The sequence below is a fragment of the Gopherus evgoodei genome, unplaced genomic scaffold (genome assembly GCF_007399415.2).
Source record: "Gopherus evgoodei ecotype Sinaloan lineage unplaced genomic scaffold, rGopEvg1_v1.p scaffold_66_arrow_ctg1, whole genome shotgun sequence".
Taxonomy (NCBI): domain Eukaryota; kingdom Metazoa; phylum Chordata; order Testudines; family Testudinidae; genus Gopherus; species Gopherus evgoodei.
Window position 1 is genome coordinate 206,484 of NW_022060087.1, and position 7,699 is coordinate 214,182.

The window sequence follows — 7,699 nt, forward strand, 5'->3', positions numbered from 1 at the left end:
GAATTGTGCAAAGTGCTATTAAATTGCTGCACCTTTTCAAATCACTCCCAGGGTAGTTACCTAACAGACGTCACAAGGTGCTGGGTCAGGAACCTAGCTGCATTTGAGTCACTCGTGTCCAGTCCAATCCATTCTCGTGCTCATTTATTCCTTGTGCTTTCAACAGTTTCTCTAACAAGGTCATCTTGATTGGATTCCAGTCTGGACTGATCATGTTCTGCTGAACTTCACTCCCCCTGGAATTTTAGGCCTTGTCTATAATGGGAATTTGTCCTGATTCTAGCCACCAAAACCCAGCCACTGATGCAGCTATAGCAGTGCTAACCCCAAGTGCAGGCAAGGCAATTTCTAATCACATCTTTCCTTGGGATTTTGTCCTGGAGTAACTACAGCAATGGGAGGCTGTTGATTGCTGGAACTGAAGCAAATTTCCATTGCAGATAAGGTTACAATTGGGCATACCATTATCTGTCACTTCCCATCCTAAACTGCCATGCAGTGCTGTTGTACTCTGGCAAATAGTTGCTGTGTTCCACTCCAGAGGCAGCTGCATTTCAATGATAATGGATGCTGTGATTCCCATACTTTTAAAACACTTTCAGATGGATGGTGATATAAAGGTTGGCTATTATCCTAAGGAGGAAAGGAGCATTTGTGACTTCCTGTTAGAGTTGGGAATCCCAGGGCCATTGGACTTTGGAAAGCTTTCATTTGAGCAGTTATTTTCAGAGAGTTGTAGTGGGGGGGTGTCTCTTACAGGAGATTTCCAACATTCCTAGGATTCCAGGAGAGGGGTTCGGTGGTAAGTAGTTGCAGTTTGCCATGAACAGGAACAATCACAGCTATGAGGGTTGAATAAAAATCTTGATTTTAAGGTTGTTTGAAAATGCAAAAATCTATTAAAACAACTAACATTGCTTTTAAAAATAAGAGAGTAATAAAAAGGATACAAACATCTATTATTTTTGGAAACATTTCTCCACCGGTTCTCTGCTGGGCACCAGAATGTGATCACTTCTGCAGTCCACTCTGAGATCAGGTTACTGAGTGCCTCTCTTGACTGAGGCCATGTCTACATCTAAAATTTTGCAGCGCTGGTTGTTACAGCTGTATTAGTACAGCTGTATAGGGCCAGCGCTGCAGAGTGGCCACACTTACAGCAACCAGCGCTGCAAGTGGTGTTAGATGTGGCCACACTGCAGCGCTGTTGGGCGGCTTCAAGGGAGGTTCCGGGACCGAGAGAGCAAACCGGGAAAGGAAACCAGCTTCGCCGCGGTTTGCTCTCTCGGTCCCGGAGCCAGCCAGCAAGCCGCGGGGAAGGAGACCTGCTTGCTCGGGGTTCCGGGACCGAGAGAGCAAACCGGGAACGCCGCGGTTTGCTCTCTCGGTCCCGGAGCCAGCCAGCAAGCCGCGGGGAAGGAGACCTGCTTGCTCGGGGTTCCGGGACCGAGAGAGCAAACCGGGAACGCCGCGGTTTGCTCTCTCGGTCCCGGAGCCAGCCAGCAAGCCGCGGGGAAGGAGACCTGCTTGCTGGCTGGCTCCGGGACCGAGAGAGCAAACCGCGGCGTTCCCGGTTTGCTCTCTCGGTCCCGGAACCCCGAGCAAGCAGGTCTCCTTCCCCGCGGCTTGCTGGCTGGCTCCGGGACCGAGAGAGCAAACCGCGGCGTTCCCGGTTTGCTCTCTCGGTCCCGGAACCCCGAGCAAGCAGGTCTCCTTCCCCGCGGCTTGCTGGCTGGCTCCGGGACCGAGAGAGCAAACCGCGGCGTTCCCGGTTTGCTCTCTCGGTCCCGGAACCCCGAGCAAGCAGGTCTCCTTCCCCGCGGTTTGCTGGCTGGCTCCGGGACCGAGAGAGCAAACCGGGAAAGGAAACCAGCTTGATTACCAGAGGCTTCCTCCTTCCACGGAGGTCAAGAAAAGCGCTGGTGAGTGTCTACATTGCATTACCAGCGCTGGATCACCAGCGCTGGATCCTCTACACCCGAGACAAACGGGAGTACGGCCAGCGCTGCAAACAGGGAGTTGCAGCGCTGGTGATGCCCTGCAGATGTGGACACTCTCAAAGTTGCAGCGCTGTAACTCCCTCACCAGCGCTGCAACTTTCTGATGTAGACAAGCCCTGAGTGGCTTTGCTTGTGTAGGCTATGGGGAAAAACTACATAACATACTAAAAACCTGCCCTGAGCCAGTGAAACCGGAATAACCCATCAGCCTAAAATGGTGCAATCTGTGGAACAGACTGTAATGTCCCTCTAGTCTTCTTGGCCTTGTCTACACTAAATGATTTTGCATCCTTTTTTTTTTTTTTTTTAGCAGTGGTGCAAACGAGGATCTCAAGTGTGCTAGCTGAAAATGCTGGAGCCCTGTAAGTACTACAGCTTGCACAAATGATGGGAAACTGGTGGAAGATTTTCAAATGCAGCCCTTGGGAAGAAGAGTGGCCTTGGGGCTCAGGAGTGGGAGTCGGGAGAGCTGGGTTCTTTGCTGGGTCTGTCATAGACCTTACTTACGTTGGTAAGTGACCTGAGCTCATCATGCCTCAGTTTCGTCATCTGGGATTTTCAAGAGTCAGGTTCCTTTTGAAAATCCCAACTTCCATCTGCGAAGTGGGGATAAGACTTCCCTGCCTCACAGAGCGGCTTGTGAGGGTTGGTTAACTATTGTCTAAGAGACTCTGACAAAGGGAGTAGAGAAATACATGGTCTATGATATTAGTTTGTATTATAAAAGCCAGAGCACTGAGTTCTTAAATATCTTTACACCTTTCTATGAAGGAACTGGCCCTGGACACTGTGTGTCTAGACCTGGAGTTACTCTGCAATTGTGCTAGTACTGAATAATTCCATTTGTGGGTAAGAGTAAAGAGTGACTTATTCTGGTGTAGCTGAAACTGGGTCAAGCTAAACAGGAACACGGCACTCTTATTCTGGAATAAGAGTGTCCATGTATGGCATTATTCAGGAATAGCTATTGTGCTTTAAACAAACCTGAATTAACTTTCAAGCGTAGACAAGCCCCCAGAGGTCTACCTGGACACGTAGTGTGAGCCAGTCTAATTCCTATGGTCCTGTTCTTTGTACAGAAAACTCTTTGTGGACACAGACGGGAGGGACCTCAAACACACTCCTGACCCTTATATACTCTTCAGGTCTATGTCCAAGGTATGGCTCTGTTGTCATGAGACATTGACAGGTCAACTAAAACCAGTCATGCTGGGTAGTTTTTGCTGATTGCAATGGAATTTACAAGACATGCTCCCACCCCACTCCCCCTACCTCTTCATGTAATCAAAGCTACCGAGGGTCCCACATTTAAGGTGACCAGATGTCCTGATTTGATAGGGACAGTCCCAGTTTTGGGGTCTTTTTCTTATATAGGCTCCTATTACCCCCCAGCCCTGTCCCAATTTTTCACTCTTGCTATCTGGTCACCCTACCCACATTAGGATTCCAAGCTGCAATGTTTTCTCCAGAGCAGCCCACGTTCTGCACATATAACTACTTTCATGTGGTAAATAAGCACCCTGATTTTCACAATAAGACAAAAATCAAGCTAATCCCTTTTCAAATCAAGGTTGAAACAAGCCAGTCCCTAAGAACCCCAACCCTCTGTGACTAGATTCCCCGCACCCCCCCAGCGTGCAGCCTGGGACTGTGGTAGGCCTGCTGTGCACCCCTGCTTGCCCCCCATTGCCCTTGCTTGCCAGGAGGCGATCCCCAAAAAAAAAGCTACAAGCCAGAAACTAGCCAACAAGCAACTCACAAGCCAATTAAGCCAAAAACAAGCCCAGTTTCTACGTTGTTGTTTTTTTTTCTCTGCTGGTTTGGCATGTCTGCTACACTGTTCCTGCTGTTGCTTGGTTTGTGGACTTCCTTCCTTCTCTTTAGAGAGCAAGATGACTCCAGATCCTGGCTCATCTCCATCATTATGGACTGGAGGAAATTTGCAATGAACACACGTTTCTGATATTTTTTTTTATTGTGCTTCGGTATGCAAAGCAGAAATGCTAGCAGGGTAAACATGGTTTCTGAAGAAAGGCCATTTAGGAAGCACCAGATTATAAAAATTATTTAGAAACAACAAGACAACACCCTAAGATGTACAGCTGTCTAGAAGAAAGCAGCAGGCTTCCAGGTGTATCTCCAACATGTAAATACTCAGTAAAACAGGTTTCTCTTTCATGTGTTTGGGCAGACCATTTATAATTGGAGGATTCTGAGTTTGTACCTTTGGTTAAATTCACCCTCAAGCTGTTCCTGTTTTTTTTTTTAAACTGTTCATGAAATACTGTGTAACCCACACACCACCTGGGTGTGGGGTTCTGTCCCATGTCATGGCATTGAGACCACTTAGGGAGGGAAAATGAGTCTGCTCCACAGCCTTGGCTAACAGCCAGTTGGCTTTTAGCTCATGTGGTAGAGGCTCATGCCCTAAGCGCCAGAAGCCCCAGGTTCAATCCTGCCCGACGACAACCAGGGTCTGTCAGTGTTACAGCAGTACTTACAACACTTTAAAGAAAAGAACATTTGCAGAACTAGCATGTCTGGAATGTCACTCAGCATACACCCTGACTGCTGTGGAAAAGCCTATCAGAAGAGCTGAGTCTTGTTAAAGGGCCCTCCAGGCAAAGGGGATCACCCACGCATTGACCAGAGCTGGAGATCTGCCAGTGTTCCTGGGATAAAAATCCCCCCTTGATTTGCAATAAAGTATTTAATTTGGTTTACAGCCTTGATGTCACCAGTGTCCCAATAATTGTTTCATTATGATTATCCCAGCTCTTCCAACTTGGGTCTGCCACCAACTACTTCATGGTGGCCTAACTGAGCTTTGGAAAGAGAGAGAGAGTGCCTGAGATTCAGCTCAGCCAAGAAAGGACATTGGCATCTGGGCCTGCATGGCTTTCCCCAGCTTCTAATGAATTGTGTCCTTAGCCCCCTTCCTAATATCTCCCCAAGGGACTCTAAAACTGGAACAGGCCTGCATGTAGTGTTGCCTAGAATATGTGCCTTGCTTATCTGCTGCCCAACAGTGCAGAATGTTCACCTGTGGTTGTAGGGTCTCTTTATTCACTTTTGGTTGGCCATGGTGTTTCCTGCAGAATTCTCCGCTGTGATTTTGGCCTTTTGGAGTCTGCAGCAGAGAGAGATTCTAGGGCAAGGATTCTCAAAATGGGGGTTGGAACCCCTCGGGGTTGAGAGGTTATTATATGGGGGGGTTGCAAGCTGTCAGCCTCCACCCCAAACCCTGCTTTGCCTCCAGCATCTATAATGGTGTTACATATTAAAAACACTTTTAAATATATTTAAGGAGGATTGCACTCCGAGGCTTGCTATATGAAAGGGATCAATAGTCCAAAAGTTTGAGAACCACTGCTCTAGGGGTCTGAAAACATTTTGTTTTTTTGCTGTAGGGCCTGATCCTTCTCCCATTGAATCCAATGGGAATATTGCCCTAGTCTTCTCATTTATCCATCCTTGCCTTTGTCAGCAGGGGAGCCATCCTCCCTGTTACTGATTGTCTGGTCCATCTTGCCTCTCTGTCGCTATCTCTCCTGTTTTTGTGTCAGGGTCTCTCTGTGGATCTCCTTGCCTACTTGGCATAATGCAGACCGGCTCCCCCAAGCCCAGCCAACAGGGGGGAAGTTGAGGCTGTACGTGGGGAGAACGTTGTTCCCTAGGGGAATGGGTGATAGGGGGATGGGACAACATGGAAGTCATTGGGGATTTTCTTCAGTGGGGACATGTGAACACGAATGGGAGTTGCAGACTTCATGAAGTGGGGTTTGAATTAACTGATGATGAATGTTGCTATGATTTGTTAACACCAGCATTGTGCTCGGTGGGATGCTATACACAGGGTATGGCTACATTTGGAATTTCAAAGCGCTGTCGCGGCAGCGCTGCGAAGTGTGAGTGTAGTCAGAGCGGCAGCGCTGGGAGAGAGCTCTCCCAGCGCTGCATGTAAACCACATCCCTTACGGGTGTAGCGTGCAGCGCTGGGAGCCGCGCTCCCAGCGCTGCTGACCTGATTACACTGACGCTTTACAGCACTGTATCTTGCAGCGCTCAGGGGGGTGTTTTTTCACACCCCAGTTGCAGCGCTGTAAAGTGTGAGTGTAGCCAAGGCCACAGAAAATGAGATGATCCTGGTGAGAGGCAGCATGGTCTGTCCAGACCAAGGACTTAGGAGATCTGGATTCTTTTTCTGGCTTTGCCATTTTCCTGAGGGGTTACCTTAGGGGAGTCCCTTCCCTGCTCTGCCTCTGCTGCCCCTTTGCTGGTTGGGGTTCTCCCATCAGCATAGGTAACCCACCTCCCCAAGAAGCAGTAGCTAGGGTGACAGAACTGAACAGTATCTCCAGAGGGATTTAGGTCAGTTTATCTACAATGCTCAGGGAGGTGGATTTTTCACACTGCTGACAGAAATAGTTAAACTGATTGAATTTTCTTGTGTAGACCGGGCCTAAGAGTCCCCTGGGGAAGGCACTCATGTAGTCACAGTGTTCTTTCTCTCTCTGTTTTAAACAAATCACTGTTAGATCTTCTGAAATTAAGTGAGTTCTGCCCCATGGGAGCTTCCTGCTGAGAGGTGCAAAGGGAAGAGATCACCCGTAAGTCTCCTCTGCCACAGGAAGTGCATTTCCCCCCCACCTGTTAAATCTGTCACCACAGGGGTCATGTGTTTCCTCGCCCCTTAGGCAGTTTCTTTCTCTGCACTTGGTAAGAGCCAGGCTGCTGGATGGGATTATAGCATAAAGGTGAGTGTGAGGGCTGGATCCCTGCAAGCAGCCTGGCGGGGGACGTGAACATTAGGGGGGAGCTGTCCCAGGTCAGGCCCTGTGCTCTGCCTCTGGGGCAGAAACCACTTCAGGGCATGTCTACACTTGCCATTTAAAGCAGAAAAAGTCCCTTTTTTGTGCAAAAACTGTGGGAGCATCTACACTTGCCAATGACTTTTTGTGGTGAAACTCAGAAGTTTCACCGCAAAAAGAAAACCACCTACATGAGAGGCGTACAGCTCTTACCGGTGATGCTTTTGTGGTGATGTGCACGTGAAGACACGTTCTTCCTGTTTACCCAGCTTGTAGCCTCTGCAGGATATCCCACAGTGCCCAGGTGACCACTCTGGTCAGCAGCTCTGCTGCTTTGTCGCCAGGTAAACAGACATCTGCCCCTCCCTGGGTAAAATCCCAGGAACTTTGAAATTCCCCTTCCTGTTTTCTTGGCAAGTGCTCACTTATCATCTGGCCAGGTGACAATGGCTGCTCCACGGAGAAAATGATCCCCTGCTTGGAGCAATGCTGAGCTACTGGAGCTGATCAGTGTTTGGGGAGAGGAGTTGGACCCAGGATGCCCCACGATCACCCTGCCTTCCCATAAGACCTATTGTCAAAATGGAGAGAGCTGCACTGTGGGACAGCTTAGTGTGCCCCTCTCCTCAGGGATGGAAGTGCTGCACATGTAAACACCCTGATGTCTGTGGAAGTGAGCGAGTACCCAAACCAGCGTGTTTCTTTCACCAGTTCACTATCACTGTTGAAACTGACAGTGTGAAAACTGCAAGTGTGCACATAGATTTAGTTTCTAAAGCAGCTGGTTCCTCTGGTGGAATCTCCACAGAGGACAGTCTGTAACACTTCTGATTTTGCAGGGATCAGAGTCCAGCACTCGAATGAAATGAAGTTTACCATGAGGTGAGG